The following is a 25,953-nucleotide window of genomic DNA, read 5'->3' as shown; positions in this document are numbered from 1 at the left end:
CTGTACTTTTCCTGTGTTCTGCATCTTCAGGAGACTCCTTTTTCTGATCCTGAGTCACAGTCAAGTCCATAAGTTTCTGGTGACTTCGGCATTAGCATTGTATCATTATAAGGAACCAGTGTTAGATCAGAAGGTATGTTGGGACCCTACTTTATGCTTGGATTTCCCAGAAAAACCAGAAATATTGGTCATGCAGAAGTAACAATCGTTTATGTGATCTCGAGGTTCCAGCCACATCAACTGAACAGCAAATGGATTGATTTATGACTACCTTTAAGACAGCCTGTTAATGTCCTTGAACATGGAACTCTTTGGAGCCCATACTTTATCTTGACCTTACATCCAAAATAGACTTCATAGGCTTTTCTCACAATCTGTGACAGTAGCATCTGCTGCGAGTTAAATACCACTTCTCTACAAATGTAGGAAAAACTGTTAGGCTTATTTTGGCAAGAACGTAACATATTTCGTGTATGTTTGAGGTATGCACAAGTAAGAAATTGCAGATTTTTATTTCTAATTTAAAAGGCAGTTCACGATTTACACTTTTACACAAATACTTGTTTCCAAACACTAATTCACTAAAACATTTGTTCACATTGTTCACCACTCAATTTCTGAAACACATACTTTTTGAAATACGAAAATGGTTGCTTATTGCAGAATGCACTCATATATATGTTGATAGAGAAGTTGCTAGAAGGCTCACAAAGTTTCTAGAGAACTCTATCTAAAGTTTAAGAACCTTCCAAAATTATACAGACGTCTTCTGTATTATTCTTATTATTCTGCACATAGTAATATTCTAAAACATTCTTGAATGTTATAGAAAGCTCCTGAATGTTCTAGAAATCTCTTGACTGTTCTATAGAAAAAAAATAATATCATAGATGGAAAAAATGATAAAACTAACTAAAGGTCTTGGTTTTTGGTCATCATCCTACAATATATGAAAACTGAGAGTGATAGAACTTTTTAAGCATGTATCTGAATTTTTACACATATTTCCTATGAGAATCTGTTGAAATTATTTCAGGGAGGAAACTGATGCTCACCAGTGTAATTTATTTGTTTCCTCATATGGTTCCTATATTGATGGTTCCACTGTTGATAGTCCTGCTCAGGTAGCGAACAAACTGAATGAGTATTTTGCATCTACATTTACACATGAGGAGTTATTTTGGGGGGGGGGGAATGCCAGAGGTGTGTTAAACTCTGGCAGTGAGCTATATGATTTTGTAATAACTGACAGCAAAGTGGAGCAGAAATTGTTCAAAATAAACATAACAAAGGCATCTGGGGTCCTGGATGGACCTATCCAGTTATATTGAAGGAGGATGCAAAGGAAGTAAGCAAACCCTCAGCCAGAATTATGAAAGCTTCCTTGGACTCCGGGAAGGAGATGATACAAAGATGATACAAAGGATGATACAAAGGTTGGCAGGGTTGTTAAGGACACCACTGATGCTATGCTGCTGCAACAGGATCTGGAAAGGTTGAACAGATGGGCTGAGAGGTGGCAAATGAAGTTTAACATTGACAAATGTAAAGTACTACATATGGGAAACAGTAACCCCAGAGCAACGTATCAACTCTGCGGTACTACACTGACAGGTGGAGAATGAAAAGGACTTGGGGGTAATTGTGCAGGCAGATATGAAGTTCTCTGAGCAGTGCAGATGAGCTGCAAGAGTAGCTCATGGTGTCTTGTCAATGATATACAGGAATTTTTCTAGCAGGGATAAGGAGGTGATTATTCCCTTGTATAAGGCAATGGTTAGGCCACATCTTGAGTACTGTATACAGGTCTGGAGGCCTCATTTCAAGAAGGATGTAGAGCTGCTGGAACGGGTACAGAGAAGGGCAACAAGATTAGTAAATGGAACAAAGGGTTGCTCTTACGAAGAAAGGCTTAAGTTTTGCAAATTACAGAGTCTGGAGACTAGGCACCGGCGAGGTGATCTGATAGAGGTGTATAAGGCTTTGAATGGTTTGAGCATGCTCAATGCCAATGGGATTCTTCATCTTTCTCAGAATAATCACCTCAGAGGGCATAAATTCAAATTGAGGAAGGACAGATGTCGGATAGATGTGCGGAAATTTGCCTTTGGCCAGCGAGTGGTTGGTTGGTGGAACCGACTTCCATCACTTGTTGTTGAAGTTGATAGCCTAAACAAATTTAAGGCTCAACTGGACAGGTATTTCGAGCGAACGGAGGGGTGAAATGGGAGTGGTGTGCTTTTTTTTTTTTTTTTTTTTTTTTTTGGCTGATGCTGAATAAGCTTGCTTTCTTGCATCATATGCCTCTACTAATGCTAATGCTAAGGTACTCGTGGATTTGAGATGTGCAAATGTGATCCCAAATTCACAAAGGAGGATCAAAGGTGACACAAGTAATTACAGACCTTAGTTTAACTTCTGCTCCTGAGAAATTAATGGAGGCACTGGTTAAAGAAGTACTGCAGGATTATCTAGACAAGACTTCAGTTATAGTTTGGACACAGCATGGGTTTGTTAAGGGGAAGTCTTTTCTGACCAGTTTTGATTGAATACTATGATGTGGTCACAAAGGAACTGGATGCAAAGAATAATTTTGATATCATATACTTGGATCTTAGGAAAGCTTTTGATACTGTTGCACATGGAAGACTGCTGTACAAATTAGAGCAGTGTGGCATTAAGAGGAATAAGGATAAAGGGATAGTTGAGTGGGAGAAGACAGAGAGTGGTAATCAATGGACACTGCTGTTCATAGACTAATGTTATTAGTTATTATTTTTATTTATTTATTTTTTTTCCTTATGGGCATTAGCAACTAAGGCCATATTGCTCCAAATGTTATTAGTGGAGTCCTCCAGTGTTCAGTGTGGTTTACGGAAAAGTGGCTCCCAGCATTTTGCCCCCTGCATTTCGCCTCGCACATTTCACCCCCGGCACATTTTGCCCCCAGTAGATAATGAGTAGACCCTTAAATTTAACTCTAAAGTCCAGCTAAAGGACCAAAAGAAATAATCGGTCCATATTTATTAAACAGTTTAGACCTTCAAAAACCTAATTTCATGCCAGTCCACGTAATGGTTTCCCTTGCTGCCAGAGGTATGGTGTTTGAAGACAGAAGTCTTGAGCGGTCATTGTTGAGACCACACAGTCTGAACACTACGGTTCTGACAGTGGGGAAGATGTCCCACCTGTTTTGCAAAATTGATATAGCCATCCTCAAGAATTATTAGCGAGTTGGACTACGAGAGTTGGAAAAGAAGCTTCCTATATCTAAAATAAAGGTAATACCTGTTGATTTATAATATAATAGAATATAGGAATTATCGAGCACTTAATAGCTCTCAATTATCAAATCTATTAAACACTTTTTAAGGTATGATTCTCAGGACGAACTACTCCCGGGTTGCATGCTTATTTTTTCCACTAATAACAATCTTCAGTTATTGGCGAGTAGCCAGGAGTGGTTTTCTGATGGAAGAAGAAGTATGCTGCAATTTCTGCTAGAATCAAAAGAATAGTCCAAGATTTTCAAAATCATAATGTGATTGATTACCTTAGAGGCATTACATACAACTTCGAGTTTTAAACAATAATAATGTGCATTTATTCTATGATTGATTACCTTTGATTTGATTACCTTTACCTTTGATTGATTGATTACTTTTGATTGATTCATTCTATTAAAACAAAATAAATTAGAATTAATAAAAGATTAGGTATATTATTTACATTTCTATAGCCTGTTCATTATCTACTGGGGGTGAAATGTGTCAGGGGCAAAATGTGGGAGACGAAATGCAGGGGGCAAAATGTGCTGGGGGTGAAATGTGGAGGGCAAAATGCGGGGGGAAACATTTCTGGATCCCGTTCAATGTTGGGTCCATTGTTGTTTTCTGCATTTATTTGTGATATTGATGAAGGTATATCCAGCTTAATGTCTAAGTTTGCAGACTACACAAAGGTTGGCAGGGTTGTTAATGACACTAATGATAGTATGCTACTGCAACAGGATCTAAAAAAGTTGAGGATGGGCTGAGAGGTGGTAACTGAAATTTAACATTACATTTGTCAAAGTACTGCATATGGGTACCAGTACCCCAGAGTAACATATCACCTGTGTGGTACCACACTGAAGGGAAACAGAAAATGAAAAGGACCTGGGGTAATTTTGCAGTCAGATGTGAAGTTTCCTGAGCAGTGCAGACAGTCTGCAAGGGTAGACCATGGCGTATTGTCAATGATATACAGGAATTTTTCTAGAAGGGAAAAGGATGTGATTATCCAGTTGTATAAGGCAATGGTCAGGCTAAACCTTTAAGTGATCTGATTGAAGTGTATAAGGCCTTGAATGATTCGAGCATGCTCAATGCTAATGGGTTTCTTCCTCTTACCCATAAAGTCAAATTGAGGAAAGACAGTTGTATGTGCAGAAATCTGCCTTTAGCCAGCGGGTGGTTGATTTCTGGAACAAACTTCCATCTGTCATAGAAGTTGACAGCTTAAATAAATTCAAGGCAAAACTGGACAAACATTTGGGGAAAATGGATGGGTGAAATGGGTTTTTTTTTTGCTGATGCTGTATAAGCTTGCTTTCTTGTATCATATGCTGCTACTAATGGTAATGCTATTCAGAATTGCAACTAGCAGCAACATCAGTTGAGCTCACCGAAAAGAATTTAAAAATGACCAAAACCATTGTTGTCACCTTTACAAAACAAAATCCTTTGTCTTTAGAACTGACAGTAGTTATATCTTTGGGTACATCTGACATCAATACACTGAGATCACTGCCACCTAGTGGTTTCTTTATCTGCAGATTTCTACTGAATGAAGTCACTGCTTATAAACAATAATTGGTACTTGAGGCTGTCTTGAACATTCTCACAGGCATGTCAAGCTGCGCTTGCTAACTACCGATATAACTGATATTCAAGTGATACTTCAAATGGATATGGTCAACAAAATCCTTTACTTTCAGGCTTCATGATGGTGGGTATATTAGTAACCCTGGGTATAACCCCTATCTGCAAGTCCTGAATTATGGCAACTAATATACTGAAAGTGGCACCAACACCACACAGAGAAATTCTGCACCTCTGTGTAACCAGGCAATACTAGATGGTAGATGATTCTCATCAACCAGTACAATACCATGACTTTGCTTATTGGAGGCTTGAAGTGGTGGAATACACATTTAGTCACCAGACCAAAGCTCAGGTGACCCCCCATCTCTTCGACCCTGCAATATGATTGATGTCTTTTGAAGTTGTGATGGACATCATGACAAGATCCAATATTCCTCATATTTCGAAAGTACAGCTCTAAAATTGTGTACACAGGCCATCGGACCAATGAGGGTATAAGCTCACTGACTCTAATCTCATTTCACATCAAAATTTCAAATCATTCATTTCACTAATTTACATTGTCTCAGTTCTATTCATGCCAACCGGGCTAGCTGGGTGGGTAAAGTGCTTGCCTAGCAACGCAACGGTCGTGGGTTTGATTCCCACCTCGGGCTTGGATCAAAGTACTGCAAAAACCTTGGGAGGTGCATTATGGCCACAGAAGCCTATGCGCCAACAACTACCAAAAAAAAAAAAAAAAAAAATTCTTTTCACAATGACATCCATTTCCAGTTACATTCTGTCAAACTCAATGTATTTTTCTGATAGAATTATTGGTCGACCAATGGATGAATAAGCTCAGTGATGCTTATCTCATTCATTTCACAAATTTCAAATCATTCATTTCACAAATTTACATTGTCTCAGTTCTATTTTCAATGACTTACATTCTGTCAAACCCCATGTATTTTTCTGATAGAATTATTGGCAGATTCAATCACTGCTTATCTCAGTCATCACTTGATCTTTTTTTCACAAACAAACCTTCTAAGTAACCCTGGTCAAAGTGAATGGACCTCTAGGCTTTGTTTGTTTGTTTGGATTTTTTGGCACATTAGCAACTAAGGCTACAATGCGCCAACCTCTAGGCAACACAGATTATGTGGTGATGGGCTCTTCTCCAATGGAGTCTTCCTCTTGTGGCCATTCTCAACCTTGTGTTGTTTGGCATTACAAGAATGCAAAATGGGATGATCTGTGGGATTTCTTTTCCTTAGTCAGATTACTGTTTCAAATCGTCTGATGTCAGTGTTTGCTCAGATTGTGTCAGTGAAATTATTCTTGTAGGCATGAAGTCCTTTATCCCACACTCCTTTATTACAGATTAAAATCTTGTTCTTTATCTAAACCTTGGTTTCCAATAAATGTGCCAAGGCTGTTCATGATAAGAGTGATGCATAGTACAATTGGCTTGCATTCAAACCTCCAGGTTCATTTTCTGCCTACATCGAAGCTTGCAACAATTATAAAGCAGTTATTAATCAGTCTAAACTGAACTGGCTAAGAGTAGAAAACTCACTTCTTGTCCAAATGGTAGGCGATCGTTCTGGTCTCTTTCCAAAGCTATTGGCCACAACTTTTGCCCATCTCTGTTCCCAACTCTGTAAAAACAAGATGATCCTCTTGTCACCTCAGCTTGTCACTGCCCTGCTATCATTCTACTTTCCTTATAACTCATGTATTGATGACCTCGCTAAACTGCCTCCTACCATTCCCAATAACCTCCGTTCAATGGTCTTTCCACCAAAAGGAGGTCAAAAGAATTTTGAACAGGCTTGATGCCAAGAACTCTCAGAAATCAGTATACAGCCCTCATAACGGACAAGAAAAAGGAATTCTGAAGGCAATTAGTGGGAACCACTGGAAACAATAACCCTTGGGAAGTTGTCTACAGAATAGTGACCAACAAGCTGCCAAGAGGATATGTCTTAGAAACTACAGTCAAAACAGGCGGAACCCCAACCCTGTGTTGGACAGACTGTGAATAACATATGAGCCAGTATTATTCAGCCTGAGACTGGGGATCAATCACTTACCCAGTTAGACCTTATAAATGAAAACACTGAATATGACAAGGCTAAATATGACTACTGATCCTCTGTTTACTATAAAAGAGTTAGAAATAGCACTATCTAAAACCAAAAACAATAAATGCCCAGGTTTTGACCTCTTAGAGGCTGAGAATATCAAAAAAAATAAGCAGAAATAGCACCAGACAAATTAATAGCACTATATAATAGTCTGCTGACGAGGCTAGTGGGAACCAGATGGGTTCAAAGCAACTAAGTGGATTTTCTTATTTACTGATTGTAAATTATTGTTTTTCTAAAACTTTTGATTTAAATTTAGTAGTATACCATTATTCTAGGATTTTTCTGATTAATCTGGTGTATTTATTCTTTACTCGTCCTTGTAATTGCACAAAAATATTGGTAAGGATATCAAACCCACGTGTTACAAGTTGCAGCTCTGCTGAACGAGTTTTATAGCCATATTTAGCCGCTTTATTGACCAATTGTTACATCAAATAGCTTATAGACCTAGTCAGCATCATTAGTTTATTCTGTATTGAGACAGCGAGATTTGGAAGTTAATTAATTCTTAAATGTCCGTAGATTTACCGTTTGTAACTTACCGCCAGTTACACGATACAACGTTATATCCCGCACTAGATAGTGTAAGCTTAGTATAGTATAGTATAATATAGTATATAATATAATATTGTCAATCAATCAGTAAAATCTATTAATCTTGTTAAAGTTCACTGTTAAATTGTACTTTTTAACTAAATACATATAACGACTTAGATTACAAACGTAACATAATTAATTAATACATAACTAAATATGGAAGCTATATAAACGGAACTCATAGATAATACTTGATAATGAAAAATATATATATAGCGTTATAACTGTGTTGGGATACAAGTTTAGGGTTATAATTTTGTACTGAAATTGAAATTTTATTGAATTAAATCAAAATCATAACTCAGACCAGAGCAGCAAAGCAAAAGACTCAAGCTAATGGGAGTGCTGTGGCTCAGAGGAGAACTGAAGGGGGCAGTTGCCCTCTGAATCACAGCCTTTAAAATGCACTGCTTGCATGATGTTTGTGGAGCACTCAGGTACGGGACATGATATTGCCATGGGGGATGTCTTTGTGTGTACGCGATGAAAGGAGTGTAACTAAATCAGATGACGACTCAGTGTTGTTATGGGCCTATATGAGAGCTTAAAGGACAGGGTAGATGCCTTACAAGGATCAAAATTGAAGAGCCCATCAAGCTCTCAGCTGCCCACATCAACGCCAGAGCTTGCACTTGGTCATCACACAAAACAGTGGCAAAACCCAAGGCAGAATGCACTGATCCCACAGGAACTAGTAGTTGTTGGTGACTCTATTGTCAGAGAAATGGGGAACATGCTTTGTAAAAAGAAAAGGTGGAAAAGGACCAGGGGCAAAGGTTGATGACGTTGTAGAGCAGATATCATCTTTTAAGGACACAAAAGGTAATATAGTTGTACATGTTGGCACTAATGATATTAAGAGTAGGAGACCGGCAGAATTACTTAACAAGTACAGGTCACTGTTGATAAAAAAGCCATGAATTAGGGTTGAATTTGAAAGTGTCTACAATTCTGCGCAGACAAGATAGGAGCGAGTATATGATGAGAGCCTTGTCAATCAATTCAGCCCTGGAAATATTGTGCAAGGCTCAAGGGATAGAATTTTTTTCAGCCTGGTCTGTACTTGTCAACAGGAGAGACTGCTTCTACAGTGATGGGATACACTTAAATAGAAAGGGTGCAAGAATATTTGCTGATGCTATCGAGGCAGTGTTAGATGGGTCGGAAAACTGCTAGTTTGGAGGCACACAAGGAATAATAGATTAACAGTAGCAACCGGCAGAGGTGAAAGTGATTCTTGCACTGCTTCTATTGGAATGAGCAGCAGCCTGGAAAACATGATGCAGGATATTTCAGAGACTGCTGGGAGTCATTGCGGTACAAGTAAACACATGGGTAGTGTTAGGGTAGCTAAGAATAGGAACAGGTGCATGTATACTTGCGTGTACACCAATGCTAGGAGTTTGGTAAATAAATTTGATGAATTTGAGGTATTGCTAAAAGCATCAAAGGAAGATATTGTTGGGATATCAGAGATGTGGTGTCACACAGATATAAGGAACGCAGAACTGGAATTTGGGGAGTACAACATCTACAGAAAGAATATACAGGATAGGCAGGGAGGAGGGGTTAGCTAATAGTTAAGAAACACATAAAATCCAAGGAAATGAAGCCAGTCGACATCGCTGGACAGTGCAGTGTCGAGTCCGTTTGGTGTGACATAAGCATTGGGAGATCAAAATTGAGAGTAGGAGTGTGCTATAGGCCTAATGACTCTGATAAGTATAATAAGAAACTCTACAGGGAAATAGAGTGGGCTAGTAAATCTTAGAGTCTTATAATGGGGGATTTTAATTTCCCAGATATTGACTGGAATTTGTAGGTTGGTCACTCACACACTAGCAAGGCTTTTGCGGATTTATTGAATGATTGTTTTCTGCATCAGCATGTTCGGGAAGCAACTAGAGGGAGTAATACTCTTGATTTGATTATCAGTAGTGATTCTTCATGCATTAGGAATCTGAAGATAAATGAACCACTAGGTCGCAGGCAGTGATCACAGTGTGCTGAAGTGGGATTTACTCAAAGAGGTAACTACCATGAGGGGTAAGGGGAAGGGTTATTGCTTTCATAAAGGCGACTACGATGGTATGAGACAGTATTTAAATTCTATACAGTTGGACCAACTCATGATGTTACCAACAGCAAATTCCAAATGGGAAGTATTCAAAAGAACTTATCTTGGCAGCTACCAGGCTTTACCTTGGAAGCTACTAGGCTTACATTTAGGCCTAAATGTATGTCAGATGAACTAATGAGACATATGGCAGAGACGAAAAATGCATTGGATACATATAAATTAACACGTGACACAGAAGCCTATGATAAATATAAGTTGATCTGTAACAAAGTTACAAAGGAGGTGAGGCAGGCGAAGGCAGATTACAAGAAATCTCTGGCAAGGGATGTAAAGAGAAACAGCAAAGAGTTCTCTACTTATGTAAACTTATGAAGTTCTTTATATTCATCCCTTTCCTTCATAAGTTCTTTACTTATGAAGGAAAGGGATTAATCAGATTGGTCCATTTGATATTGATGGTTCAACTGTTGATGATCCTGCTCAGGTAGCTAACAAATTAAATCAACATTTTGCATCGACATTCGCACATGAGAAGTTATTCAGCTAGGGGAATGCCAGAGGTGTATTCAACTCTAGCAATAAGCTAGATAGCATTAGCATTAGTAGAGGCATTTGATGCAAGAAAGCAAGCTTATGCAGCATCAGCCCAAAAAAAACCCACTTCCACTTCACCCCTCTGTTCGTTCAAAATACCTGTCCAGCTGAGCCTTAAATTTATTTAGGCTATCAACCTCCACCACAAGGGATGGAAGTCTGTTCCACCAACCAACAACCCGCTGGCTAAAGGCAAATTTCCGCACGTCTATCCTACATCTGTCTTTCCTCAATTTGAATTTATGCCCTCTCAGGTGATTTTTCTGAGCTAGAGGAAGAATCCCATCAGCATTGAGCATGCTTAACCATTCAAGGCTTTATACACCTCTATCAGATCACCTCGCTGGTGCCTAGTCTCCAGACACTGTAATTTGCAAAACTTAAGCCTTTCTTCGTAAGAGCACCCCTTTGTTCCATTCACTAATCTTGTTGCCCTTCTCTGTACTCGTTCCAGCAGCTCTACATCTTTCTTGAAATGAGGCCTCCAGACCTGTATACAGTACTCTAGGTGTGGCCTGACCATTGCCTTATACAATGGAATAATCACCTCCTTATCCCTGCTGGAAAAATTCCTGTATATCATTGACAATACTCTATGAGCTACTCTTGCAGCCCGTCTGCACTGCTCAGAGAACTTCATATCTGCCTGCAAAACCACCCCCAAGTCCCTTTCATTCTCTACCACTGTGAGTGTAATACCACAGAGTTGATAAGTTGCTCTGGGGTTGCTGTTTCCCATGTGTAGTACTTTACATTTGTCAATGTTAAACTTCATTTGCCACCTCTCAGCCCATCTGCTTAACCTTTCCAGATCCTGTTGCAGCAGCATAGTGTCAGTAGTGTCCTTGACAACCCTGCCAACCTTTGTATCGTCTGCAAACTTGGACATTAAGCTTGATATACCATCATCAATATCATTTATAAATACAGAAAACAATAATGGACCCAACACTGAGCCCTGAGGGACTCCACTAATAACATTAGTCCACGATGAGCAGTGTCCATTGATTACCACTCTCTGTCTTCTCCCCCTCAACCACCCGTTTATCCATAGCAGCAATTTGCCTCCAATGTCACACTGCTCCAATTTGTGTAGCAGTCTTCCATGTGCAACAGTATCAAAAGCCTTTCTAAGATCCAAGTATATAATATCAAAGTTATTCACTGCATCCAGTACTTTTGTGACTGCATCATAGTATCCAATCAAGTTGGTCAGGCAAGGCTTCCCCTTAACAAAACCATGCTGTGTCTGAGCTATAACTGAAGTCTTGTCTAAATGATCCTGCAGTGCTTCTTTAACCAGTGCCTCCATTAATTTTCCTGGAACAGAAGTTAAGCTCACAGGTCTATAATTACTTGTGTCAGCCTTTGATCCTCCTTTGTGAATTGGGGTCATATTTGCACATTTCCAGTCTATGGGTACCTCCCCTGAGTCCAAGGAAGCTCTCATAATTATGGCTAAGGGTTTGCTTACTTCCTTTTCTGCCTCCTTTAATATAACTGGATAGATCCCATCCACCCCGGGTGCCTTTCTTGTGTTTATCTTCAACAGTTTCTCCTCCACTTTACTCCCAATTATTACAAGATTCTCTAGCTTACTGCCAGAGTTGAATACACCTCTGGCATTCCTCTCGCTGAATAACTCCTCGTGTGAATTTTGATGCAAAATATTCATTTAGTTTGTTAGCTATGAGCAGGATCATCAACAGTTGACCCATCAATATCAAGGGGAACAATCTGATTCATCCCCTTCTAGAGTTTACATAAGTAAAGAACTCTTTGCTGTTTTTCTTTGCATCCCTTGCCAAGGATTTCTCGTAATCTGCCTTCGCCTGCCTAACCTCTTTTGTAACTTGGTTGCATATCAACTTGTATCTATCATAGGCTTCTGTGTCATGTGTTAATTTGTAAGTATCCCATGCATTTTCCTTCTCTGCCATATGCCTCATTAGTTCATCTGACATCCATTTTGGCCTAAACCTTGAACAATATTTCTTAGTTGGTATGTAAAGCCTAGTAGCTTCCAAGATAAGTTCTTTGAATGCTTCCCATTTTGAATTTGCTGTTGGTAACATCATCAGTTGGTCCCACTGTATAGAATTTAAATACTGTCTCAGTCCATCGTAGTCGCCTTTACGGAAGCAATAACCCTTCCCTTTACCCCTAATGGTAGTTACCTCTTTGAGTAAATCCCACTTCAGCACACTGTGATCACTGCCACCTAGTGGTTCAGTTATCTGCAGATTCTTAATGGATGAAGAATCACTACTGATAATCAAATCAAGAGTATTCCTCCCTCTAGTTGCCTCCCGAACATGCTGATGTAGAAAACAATCATCCAATAAATCCACAAAAGCCTTGCTAGTGTGTGAGTGACCAGCCGCCAAATTTCAGTCAATATCTGGGAAATTAAAATCTCCCATTATAAGACTCTCTGATTTACTGGCCCACTCTATTTCCCTGTACAGTTCCTTATTATACTCATCAGAGTCATTAGGCCTATAGCACACTCCTACTCTCAATTTTGATCTCCCAATGCTTATGTCACACCAAACTGACTCAACACTGCACTGTCCAGCGATGTCGACTGGCTTCACTTCCTTGGTTTTTATGTGTTTCTTAACTAATAGCATAACCCCTCCCCCCTTCCTATCCTGTCTATCCTTTCTGTAGACGTTGTACTCCCCAAATTGCAGTTCTGCATCCCTTATATCTGTGTGACACCACGTCTCTGATATCCCAACAATATCTGCCTTTGATGTTTTGAGCAATACCTCAAATTCATCAAATTTATTTACTAAACTCCTAGCATTGGTGTACACACAAGTATACCTGCACCTGTTTCTATTCTTAGCTACCCTAACACAACCCATGTGTTTACTTGTACCGCAATGGCTCCCAGCAGTCTCTGAAATACCATGCATCTTGTTTTTCAGGCTTCTGTTCATTCTAATAGAAGCAATGCAAGAATCTCTTTCACCTCTGCCAGTGGCTACTGTCAATCTATTGGTCCTTGTCTCCCCCCAAGCTAGCAGTTTTCCGACCCACCTAACACTGCCTCGATAGCATCAGCAAATATTCTTGCACCCTTTCTATTTAAGTGTATCCCATCCCTGTAGAAGCAATCTCTCCTGTTAACAAGTACAGTCCAGGCTGAAAAAAATTCTACCCCTTGAGCCTTGCACAATCTTTCCAGGGCCGAATTGATCGACAAGGCTCTCATCATATACTCCCTCCTATCGTGTCTGGGCAGAATTGCAGACACTTTCAAATTCAACCCTAATTCTCGGCTTTTGTTCAGCAGTGACCTGTACTTTTTAAGTAATTCTGCCGGTCTCTTACTCTTAATATTATTAGTGCCAACGTGTACAACTATATCACTTTTTGTGCCCTTAAAAGATGATATTTGCTCTACAACTTCATCAACCTTTGCCCCTGGCAGTCATACCCTGGTCCTGTTCCACCTATCTTTTTTACAAAGCATGTTCCCCGTTTCCCTGACAATAGAGTCACCAACAACTACTAGTTCCTTCGGGACCAGTGCATTCTGCCTTGGGGGTTGCCTCTGTGTCACGCGATGCCCAAGTGCAAGCTCTGGCTTTGATGTGAGCAGCTGAGAGCTTGATGGGCCCCTGAATTTAGTTTCTTCGAGGGCATCCACCCTGTCCTTCAAGCTGTCATATAGGCCCACAAGAACGTCGAGTTGTTGCCTGATATCGATACACTCCTTGCATTTCACACACACAAAGACATCCCCCATGGCAGTATCATGTCCCGTACCCGATTGCTCTGCAAACATCAAGCAAACAGTGCATTTTATAAGGCTGTGAGTGAGAGGACAACTGCCCCCCCTCAGTTCTGCTCTGAGCCACAGCACTTCCATTAGCTTGGGCCTTTTGCTTTGCTGCTCTGGTCTGAGTCATGATTCTATTAATTTATTAATTAATTATAATTAATTATGTTATGTTATTAATTATGTTAAATATAATTAATTATATTACGTTTGTAATCTAAGTCGTTATATGTATTTATTTAAACATACAATTTAACTGCTAACGAAGTTCAACTAACGCTATCTAGTACGGTATATAACTATCGTATCACAATGGCGGGAAATTTACGAACGGTAGCGGAGTTGAAACACGTGGAAACCCTTACCGATACTTTTATGCAATTACAAGGCCGAGTAAAGAATAAATACACCAAATTAATCAGAAAATCACAAAATAATGTTATACTACTAAATTTAAATCAAAAGTTTTAGAAAAACAATAATTTCAAATCAATAAATAAGAAAAATCCACTTAGCGGCTTTGAACACGACCGTCTCTAGTAGCCTCGTCAGCAGACTTGTGATAACTGAGAGAAAAGTGAAGGAGGAATTGTTGAAGATAAACACAAGAAAGGCACCTGGGGTAGATGGGATCTATCCAGTTATATTAAAGGAGGAAGCAAAGCATGTAAGCAAACCCTTAGCCATAATTATAAGAGCTTTCTTGGACTCATGGGAGGTACCCATGGACTGGAGATGTGCAAATGTGACCCCAATTCACAAAGGAGGATCAAAGGGCAACACAAGCAATTACAGACCTGTGAGTTTAACTTCTGTTCCAGGAAAATTAATGGAGGCACTGGTTAAAGAAGCACTGCAGGATCATCTAGACAAGACTTCAGTTATAGCTCGGACACAGCATGGTTTTGTTAAGGGGAAGTCTTGCCTGACCAATTTGATTGGATACTATGATGCAGTCACAAAAGAACTGGATGCAGGGAATAACTTTGATATTATATACTTGGATCTTAGAAAGGCTTTTGATACTGTTGCACATGGAAAACTGCTGCACAAATTGGAGCAGTATGGCATTGTAGGCAAATTGCTGCTATGGATAAAGGGATGGTTGAGGGGGAGAAGACAGAGTGGTAATCAATGGACACTGCTCATCGTGGACTAATGTTATTAGTGGAGTCCCTCAGTGTTCAGTGTTGGGTCCATTATTGTTTTCTTTATTTATAAATAATATTGATGATGGTATATCAAGCTTAATGTCCAAGTTTGCAGATGATACAAAAGTTGGCAGGGTTGTTAAGAACACTTCTGACGCTATGCTGCTGCAACAGGATCTGGAAAGGTTGAGCAGATGGGCTGAGAGGTGGTAAATGAAGTTTAATATTGACAAATGTAAAGTACTACATATGGTAAACAGCAACCCCAGAGTAACGTATCAACTCTGTGGTACTACACTGACAGTTGTAGAGAATGAAAAGGACCTGGGGATAATTGTGCAGGCAGATATGAAGTTTTCTGAGCAGTGCATACGGGCTGCAAGGGTAGCTCATGGTGTCTTATCAATGATATACAGGAATTTTTCTAGCAGGGTTAAGGAGGTGATTATTCCCTTGTATAAGGCAATGGTCAGGCCACACCTTGAGTACTGTATACAGGTCTGGAAGCCTCATTTCAAGAAGGATGTTGAGCTGCTGGAACGAGTACAGAGAAGGGCAACAAGATTAGTGAATGGAACAAATTGTTGCTCTTATGAAGAAAGGCTTAAATTTTGCAAATTACAGTGTGTGGAGTCTAAGCACCTGCTAGGTGATCTGATTGAGGTGTATAAAATCTTGAATGGTTTGAGCATGCTCAGTGCTGATGGGATTCTTCCTCTTGCTCAGAATAATCACCTGAGAGGGTATAAATTCAAATTGAGGAAAGACAGATTAGGACAGATGTATGGAAATTTGCCTTTAGCCTGTGGATAGTTGGTTGGTGGAACAGTCTTCCATCCCGTGTTGTGGAAGTTGATAGCCTAAATAAATTTAAGGCTCAGATGGACAGGTTTTTCGAACAAATGGAGGGGTAAAGTGGAAGGTTTTTTATTTTTTTATTTTTTTTGGGCTGATGCTGCATAAGCTTGCTTTCTTGCATAATATGCTTCTACTAATGCTAATAATAACTGTATGACAGAAGGTATATTCCAAAAAATATGGAAAAAACTGTGTTAAGATTAATTCTCAAAACGCTGAAACTCCCCCCTTCTGATCCCAAATCATATAGACCAATAGTCCTACTCCCTGTACTAGGGAAATTATATGAAAGACTATTAGTTTCTTGCAGAAGCAGGTTTACATTCCAAAAATCAGTATGATTTAAACAGGGTAACTCTATGGAGGATGCCATGCACCACCTACTGACAACAGTTAAAAATTCAGAGGAGAAATATATGCTGGCAATCTATATTGACTTTTATTGGGCATTTGACTGACTCACTCTGGTGGCCTAGTGTCCTTAGGAGACTCCGCCAGGCAAATGCCCACAAAGCCTATATAAGGTAATAAACAGCTACCTTACAGACAGAAGTGTCTCAGTGTGCACAAGGTTCCAGGAATTGACACACCCTGTGAATAAAGGCTGCCCTTTATTCACAGGGCGTGTCAATCTGCCGGGTTCAATCCTTGGCCCTTTCTTCTGGAACATTGTTCTGGACAAAATTTTGGCCTTGGATCTGGGCCCCTGTGGAAAGCCTGACCTTTGCAGATGACATGATTTTCTTTGTAAAGGGTAACAAGAGAGTGGTTGTAGAGCAAAGATCAAATGCTGCCCTCTTGCAGCTGCAGGAATGGGCACAAATACAAATTCTAAAAATATCGCCCGAAAAAAAACAAACAAATACTTCTAAAAGGCAATTTGGACATAAGAAGACATCCACAAATTAAAATTAACACAACTACCATAAAAATGGTTACAGAATTAAAATATCTTGGAGTGGTCTATGATTCAAAATTAACTTTTTATCCTCATTTGACCTACTTGGTGAAGAAAATGAGAAATTATGCAGGTATGATTGCAGGTAAGACCCTGGCAATCATATACCGTGCAATGTTCCTGCCTTTTTATCACCTATGGAGATGGTGCATGGTTCACCCACTCAGCCATAGTAAGAAACAGGAATAAATTAAAATCGATACAAAGGACAATACTTCTCACCATTACCAGAGCATGTTGCACAATGAGAATACCTGTGCTACAGATGCTGGCCGGATCTCTTCCGCTTTACCTGGAAGTAGCCAAAAGAGGCTACTTCCAGGACAATGATCAACTTTCATTATAAAAAACTACTTCCAGGGCAATGATCAAATGTTGTAAAAAGTCCAGGGCACTAAGTGGCTTTGGGTTGATCATAGCCCTGGACTTTTTACAAGATTCATATTGACAGGTCACGGCTCCCTAAAGGCAAAACTAACTTCCTTTAGGGCTGACGGATGACTCAAATTGCACCTGTGGCAAGAGTGAAGACTAACATTCTATATGAATGCATAATTTATTTGGGGATATCAAAACACAGTCTATTAACTGTGTTTTGATATCCCCAAAACACAGATAATAGAACAGATTGGCCCCTTCCCAGGTGAGAAGAACATCTGTTCATTATAGAAGAGGAAAATTATAAAGCCTTTACAACCCTCACACAGAAAGTATTCATAAACAGAATGCACAGAACTGTCCAAAGAATAACAATTCAGCCCCCCAGCATTGATTGATTGATAAAAAAAATGTCATATTTATTAAACAATAATCAATAGTTAAAATTGCCCACGTCTCCCACCATGCCCAGATGATGACTTAAAAATTGTCAGGACAGCAGTATTCTGCACCCTGACATGACAAAACCGAATTGACCTGGGTATCCCCCCAGGACTACCGTGCCATGTGTAGGAACCTGGGGCTCCACACCAAATAAGTAACCATGTAGGAAAGTGAGATGTACAGGTAGCCAGGGAAACAGATTAGCTGAAAAATATCAGTAAGCTGGTAGCAAGGGGATGTGATGTAGAATTAAAGACAGAATGAATAAGCTGGTCATTGAGTGAAAGAGTGAATAAGGAATTATGGTAAAAGGGAACAAATGTTAGTTTTGGTGAAAGAAAGAGTCACCCAGCATGAGGGAAGAGAGCAAATGAGTGTTATGGTGAATGGGAATGAATGGAAGAGCAAATGTAATTGGATAAAAGAATACAAAGTTAATAATAAAAACTTACACTACTTTATATATACCAACAACACAAACACTATATCTACATTCTCCCCGACCTTCAAAAAACTTGCAGCTAGGCTTGCACCACAACTGAAGAATAACAGTAAGTTGAGGAGCCCAGAGAGTGCAGTGCAGAAAGCAAGAGTCGAACAAATGAAATGAAGGCCAGAAGAATGAATGAGAGTGTAAGTGTATGAGAAAAATAAAACAAAACCATAATGTTGCAGTTAAGTACACACTAACCCTAGTTTTAATCTTTTACATTCTTTCTTATTTAGCTTAATTATTAAGCATTAGTAATTAAAATTACATTACACACCATTGCACCCCCCGGTGTGTGATAAAAAAGATGAATGAATAAGTGAGAAATAAAAAAAATAAACTAAATAAAATATATATATATACAGGAACTCCCTGACTTGCACAATACTCGACTTACTGAAATTCAACTTTATGTAAGTTTTTGCCGGCCGGTAGGTGCAAACTTAAAAAAATCGTGGAAACGTATTTTGCATCCCGCAGGAATAAATGGAGGTATCGTGAAAATATCATAATGTAAACCCAATAACACATTGGTTTCGTTTTTTTTTTTTTTTTTTTTCTGTAATTCATTCCAAGTCCTTGGAAGTTGAAAATTTCGCTATATTACTAAGCTATTTATCTCTCTAAAAAGTCATATTTATAATGGAAATTGCACTACACTTTCATCGTTATCATATGTTCTGTTATAAGAATAAATTTTGAATGCCTTTGTGATATTTTTCTAAAGCACATTTCTGCAGGTCACGACCAAAACACAAAAACAATTTCCACTTTCCAGTTTATTGGGCTTTTCTGTTAGTGCATCTTATTATAATTGGTTATAAACTTGATCTTACTGCATTTGCAATAATCCCGAAAACTGCAATTGTGTGGATTTTTACAATATTATGTTGAAATGTGTTCCCCTCCACTGTAATCTTCAATCATATAAAAAAACAAATTTTCAGAAACTTCTCTTCATTCCTATTTACTTATTACAATGATGAAGGGAAAGCGACCAACGAAAAGTGCAAGTGTTGGTAGTGCCAGGAAACAAAACGACATTGATTTAGAAATGAAGATGAAAATTATTAAGAAGTATGAAGCAGGACAAAGTTTGTCATTTACTGCAAGGGAATTAGGTCTCGCTGCTTCAACAGTGAATACTATTTTAAAGGACAGTGTGTGTATAAAAGAACAAGTCAAAGGATCAATGCACTTAACATCAACAGTGTTCAGGTGCTATATCGAAGATGAACAGCTCTTAATAATATGGATGGAAAATCAGATTCAGAAGCGAGTGCCGAGTTCAATGGCCATTCAAGCAAAAGCAACAAGTATTTATGAAGATATTAAGGATAAGTATGGCGAACCCCAACCCAAGTTCACGGCAAGCAACGAACGGGTGATTTAATAGGTTCAAGCGTCGCACTGGTTTCCACATTAAAGTATGCGGTGAGGTCTCCAGTGTCGATTCTGCAGCTGCAGAGAAATTTTGTGATATGTTGGAAAAAATTATTGATGAAGGCAGCTATTCAACACAGCAAATTTTTAACATTGACGAGACTGCTCTGTATTGGAAAAAAATCCAGGATCGAACATACATTGCCAAGAGGAAAATACAATGCCAGGTTTCAAGGCATCAAAAGATAGGGCCATGCTCTCGCTTGGGACTAATGCAGCAGGAGATTACAGATTAAAACCACTGCTTGTGTACCGTTCTGGAAATCCTCGTGCATTTGCCTGAATAACAGTCTCTCTCTCTTTGAGGATTGGTTTAAATGCTGCTTCATTCCTGAGGTTGAAAAATATTGTAAAAACAATGACTTTCCTTTAAAGGTTTTGCTTCTATTAGATAATGCTCCTGGACATCCTACATATCTAGATTATTTCAATTCGAACGTGAGAGTCATATTTCTACTGCCAAACACGATCAGGATGTTTTTTTTCCAATACAGAGCAGTCTCGTCAATGTAAAAATTTGCTGCACTGAATATCAGCCACCTTCATCAATAATTTTTTCCAACACATCACAAAATTTCTCTCCAGCTGCAGAATCGACACTGGAGACTTCACCGCATACTATTTTGAATTTAAAAGTATATTAAATTCAAATTCAAATTTAAAAGCATACTATTTGCGCACAACATTTGCTCAGGCATTGTCTGCAGTAGACGATGAGAAAAATTTTATGTTAAGAGACTTTTGGAAATCTTACAATATTTACCATGCCATCTTAAACATTAATAAGGTCTGGGCAGAAATTACTAAAAGTTATTTAAATGGTGCAGGGAAGAAAATATGCCCCCGGCATGTAAAAGGCTTCAAAGGGTTTGAAAAGACAAATCATATAAAGAGGTTACAGATAAGATTGTAAAGATTGCAGAGTTACTTCAGTTGGAGTTGTTGCAAAAGACATTGAGGAGTTAATAGAGGAAGAAGAGAAGGACTTATCTAACGAAGAACTTATTGACTTGCAGGCAGCGATGGTGAAAGAATAAAATTCTGACAAAGCTCAAGATGAACCAAATGAAGAGCCGAGACCCTTCATCACCAGAGAGAAGGCATTGGCATTCCGTGAAATTGCATCGGCAATGCCGAGGTTTGAGAAGATGGATCCTGACAGCAAACGATTCTTAAAAGTTAACAGAGTAAGTTAATATGTTCTTTTGTAAGGTAGAGCGGCTGACCCCTTCTAAATCTCCACAGCCCTCATCAACCTCCACAGTGGCATATTTATCAGCTGAAGATGTCGATCCTGGCAACGATGCTCGAGAGGTAACGCTTACTGACAATTATGCCTGTCTCCTTTCTTTTTTGCAATCTTATAATTTTGAAATTTTTATTAAATTCCACGCTTTTGTAATTTTTCCTGCACATGAGATAAAAAATTGAATAAATAAAATAAAATAATTCCATTTACATGTTTATCTAAGATTTCTTTTTTGATTCAATCAATTCAGCGAGCACAGTTGCGAGTGCTGCACAAGCATGGGGGGGGGGGATTTTGACTTATGTAGCCTTCCGCAGAATGCAACCCTTATTAGCATTAGCATTAGTAGAGGCATTTGATGCAAGAAAGCAAGCTTATGCAGCATCAGCCAAAAAAAAAAAAAAAAAAAAAAAACCACTTCCACTTTACCCCTCTGTTCATTCAAAATACCTGTCCAGCTGAGCCTTAAACTTATTTAGGCTATCAACTTCCATGACAAGGGATGGAAGTCTGTTCCACGAACCAACCACCGGCTGGCTAAAGGCAAATTTCTGCACATCTATCCTATATCTGTCTTTCCTCAATTTGAATTTATGCCCTCTCAGGTGATTATTCTGAGCAAGAGGAAGAATCCCATCAGCACTGAGCATGCTCAAACCATTCAAGGCTTTATACACCTCTATCAGATCACCTCGCTGGTATGTAAGTCAGGGAGTTCCTGTATATATATACATATACCTAACAGGAAAAAATATATATATTATAAACTATAAGAAAAAAGTATAAAAATAGGATGCAAGTAGGGTGAGAATGCAGATTATAAATGAAGTAAATGTGTGTCTTTCTCACCTCCCCTCACCTGGTGTGTTCCCCACTGCCAACTAACATATCCCACACCTCTGGAGCGGGATGGGCAGTTTGCTCTTCCTATCGGATTCAACACTACATGGACATGACAACCATTACCAATAAAGACATACTGCAGGTTTGCTGCCAACATGCCGTTTGGCAATTTGAACTGGGTACTCAAACCTGGGTCCCTTTAAAATCCCATCCCCAGGCAGGGGAGGGCAGAGACGGGTCTCTGTTTCCTCCCCTCAATGCCTTCCCCATACTTCACCTGGTGGGCTCTTCTCACTGACCTCTTTGGGGATGCCTACTCTATCGTCCCCATCCTTCTACCTGTTTCCCCCAGTCTTCTCCCCACTCTAAACCAACTGAGTATGCCCCTAACAATGCCACCAAATTCTAATCAATGTCTAAAAATTCAACTGCCTTTCTAAATTCTAGTGTTCACCCCCCCCCCTTCTTTTTCTTTATATATATATAGGTTTTTCCACTGAAATCCTCGGAAAATATGTAGTGGGGCCTGTCAGAGTACTAAAATAATCTACTGGGTGCCTGATCTGCCTCCTCGTGGCAAAGTGTGGGCAATGGTGGGTCCCAAAGGTCAGAGAAACAACAGAAATAACACTACACAACAAACTACTTCCCACACAATTTTTAAATCTCTGGTCTCCAGAGCATTCTGTGTCATACAGAGTACACAAGGTGGAGATGGGGGAAGCCCCGGTACCATCAGATAACTAACATACTTGACACTTGTGCCTGGGATAAAGGTCTTCTAAACATACTTTTATCTTATGTTATTCAACTGTTTTTTGCAATTTCATATCCACTTTTATTTCTAACCACACTGTGTGGGTAACAGTACATTTCTAACTTTGAAATTAATGCAGATGTTCTCCAAGGTTCACTCAGCTCTTTCTCCCATTCCAATTTTTGAAACCTAGCCCTGCACAAACAGCTACAACTGTCAAATATTTACTCGATCATCCAGTTCCTTAAAAAATGCTGATCTCGAGGAAATTCTCCAAAGATAACATAGTTTAATTTACAACTATGATACAACAGAGTACTAAAACTCTGTCCTGTCTTATCTCTCAAAAAAGATTCTTCTGCTCCTATGCTTATCTTCAATGACACTTGGATTTCTAGGTAAGACCACCTATCTCTATTAGGGATTACCCTGAATTCTAATTTCTCTTGGAATACGCACATCACAAATATTTCTTCCCTTGCATCTAAAAAAACTGGGCTTTCTCTTTCAATCTCAGCATTACTTTTCTTTCAAACAGCAGTTCACTCTGTATAAACTGCAAATCGGTCCTACCATGGAATATTGTTCCCACATCTGGGGTAGCATCCCCAAAACTTGTCTGAGGCTTCTAGATTCCATTCAAAAGTGGGGGGAGGTTAAATAATGACCTTTCTCTAATAAAGTCTCTCCACTCTCTGTCTCAGATGTTCCATATATCTGCTCCATCCCTTTTCTATAAGTACCTCCATTGGCACTGCTCTTCTGAATTGGCCTCAATCATTCCTGATCTCTCTTGTAAACCAGTCTGAACACATTCCATGACCAGTCAGCATTCTTTTACTGTTCAACTTCAAAACTTTCTTCTTTCTCATTTATTACTTCAACTTCCGATTCAAGGAACAACCCCACCTTCATACATATTTCCTGAAAAATTAAAATCTACAGAAATTAGCATTAGTTGAGGCATACGATGAATGAAAGCAAGCTTATGCAACATCAGCCAAAAAAAACCCCCAATTTCCCATATCCAATCATACTCCAAAAGCCTGTCTAGCTCAGCCTTAAATTTATTTAAGCTATCAACTTCCACAACAAGAGATGGAAGTCTATTCCCGCAATCAACTGGCTAAAGGCAAATTTCCGCACATCTATTCTATAACAGTCTTTCCCCAGTTTCAATCTATGCCCCCTCAGGTTTCTAATCTGAGCAAGAGAATGAATCCCATCAGCATTGAGCTTGCACAACCCATTCAAGGTCTTATACACCTCAATCACACCATCTCGCAGGTGCCTCCAGGCACTGCATTTCAAGAACTTAAGCCTTTCCTGGTAAGAGCACCCATTTGTTCCCATCACCAATCTTGTTGCCCTTCTTTGTACTCGTTCTAGCAACTCTACATCCTTCCTAAAATGAGGCCTCCAGACATGTACACAGTACTCTAGGTGTGGCCGGACCATTGCCTTGTACAACAGGATAATCACCTCATTTTCTCTATTAGCAAAATTACTATATCATTGACAAGACTGTATCATTGTGTCAAATTACTGTATCATTGACAAGACTCCATGACCTGCTCTGGCAGCCTCTCTGCACTATTCGCAAAACTTCATATCTGACTGAAAAATTACCCCAAGGTTTTTTTCATTCTCCACTTCTCTGAATGTAGAACCACACAGTTGGTACATTTTTCTTGGGTTACTGCTACCCATATGCAATAATTTACATTTGTCAATGTTAAACTTCAGTTGCCACTTCTCAGCCAATTTGTCCAACTTATCTAGATCCTGTTGCAGTAGCATACTGTCTTTATTGTCGTTAACAACCCTGCTAACCTTTGTATCATCTGCAAACTTGGACATTAAGCCTGATGTACCTTCATAAATATCATTAATGAATACACAAAACAACAATGTGCATAGAACCGCACCCTGGAGAACTCCACTAATAACACCAGTCCACGAAGAGCAATGTCCATTGATTCCAACTCTCTGTCATCTCCCGCTCAATCATTCCTTTATCCATTGTAGCAACTTGCCCTTAATCCCATACCGCTCCAGTTCGTACAGCAGTTTTCCATATGCAACAGTATAAAAAGCTTGCCTGAAATTCAAGTATATGAAATCAAAATTATTTTTGACATTCAGTTCCTTCAAGACCAAATCATAGTATCCAATCAAATTGGCCAGACAAGACTCCTTTAACTAACCCATGCTGTGTCTTAACTATTACTGCACTAGATGATCCTGCAATGCTTCTTTAACCAGTGACTCCATTATTTTCCCCAGAACACAAGTTAAACTAACAGGTCTATAGTTACTTGTGTCACCTTTTGAACCCCCTTTGTGAATTGGTGATACATTTGCACACTTCCAGTCCATGGGGACCTCCCCTGAGTCCAAGGAAGCTCTCATAATTATGGCTAAGGATTTGCATACTTCCTTTGCTGCCTCATTTAATATAACTGGATAGATCCCGTCCACCCCAGGTACCTTCCTTATTTTTAACTTCAACAATTTCTCCTCCACTTTGCTCCCTGTTAGCATTTGATAAACTTCTGGCATTCCCCTCCTTAATAACTTCTCATGTATGAATGTAGATGCAAAATACACATTCATTTTATAAGCTACCTGAGCAGGATCATCAATAGAAGAACCATCAATGTTAAGTGGACACTTTGATCTCTCTTTCTGTCCTGTGTGTCCTTTCTGTACACATTTTAATCCCCAAATTCCAGCTCTACACTGCTTATATCTGAGTGACACTACATGTCTGATATCCCAACAATATCCGCCTTTGATGTCATGATCACCACTTCAAACTCATCAGATTTATTAACTATACTTCTAGCATTGTTGTACATGCAAGTATACATGTACTTGTATATTTGCATGTTATACAAGTACATGTATAATATCTTAGTTATCCTACCACAGCACATGTATTTACTTATTCCATGATGACTCCCAGCAGTCCTGGAAATCCTCAGCACCTTGCTTTCCATACTGCTGCTCATTCTAATAGAAGCAGAGCAAGAACCACTTTTGACTCTGCCTGCGGCCACTGATAATCTTTTAGTTTGTGACTCCCCCACGCTAACAGTTTTTCTACCCACCGAACAGTGTCTCGATAGCATCAGCAAATATTCTTGCACCCTTTCTATTTAAGTGCATCCCATCCCTGTAGCCAGTCTTGCCTGTTAGCAAGCACAAATCATGCTGAAAAAAAGTCTACCCGACGAACCTTGCACAATCTCTCCTGAGCCGAATTGATTGATAAGGCTCTCATCATATACACCCTCCTATTGTGTCTGGGGAGAA

General features: G+C 39.3%; 1 protein-coding gene across 1 annotated transcript in view; it reads right to left on the bottom strand.

Annotated features, from left to right (window-relative positions):
* The window catches only part of LOC150089320 (sodium channel protein para-like), a 2,114,826-nt gene that overhangs the window by 1,159,767 nt on the left and 929,106 nt on the right, over window positions 1-25,953 (bottom strand). The window lies entirely within an intron of this gene.

The sequence above is a fragment of the Mastigoproctus giganteus genome, chromosome 2 (assembly GCF_048544385.1).
Source record: "Mastigoproctus giganteus isolate SK-2022 chromosome 2, ASM4854438v1, whole genome shotgun sequence".
NCBI lineage: Eukaryota > Metazoa > Arthropoda > Arachnida > Uropygi > Thelyphonidae > Mastigoproctus > Mastigoproctus giganteus.
This window is presented reverse-complemented; position numbering and strand designations above follow the sequence as displayed.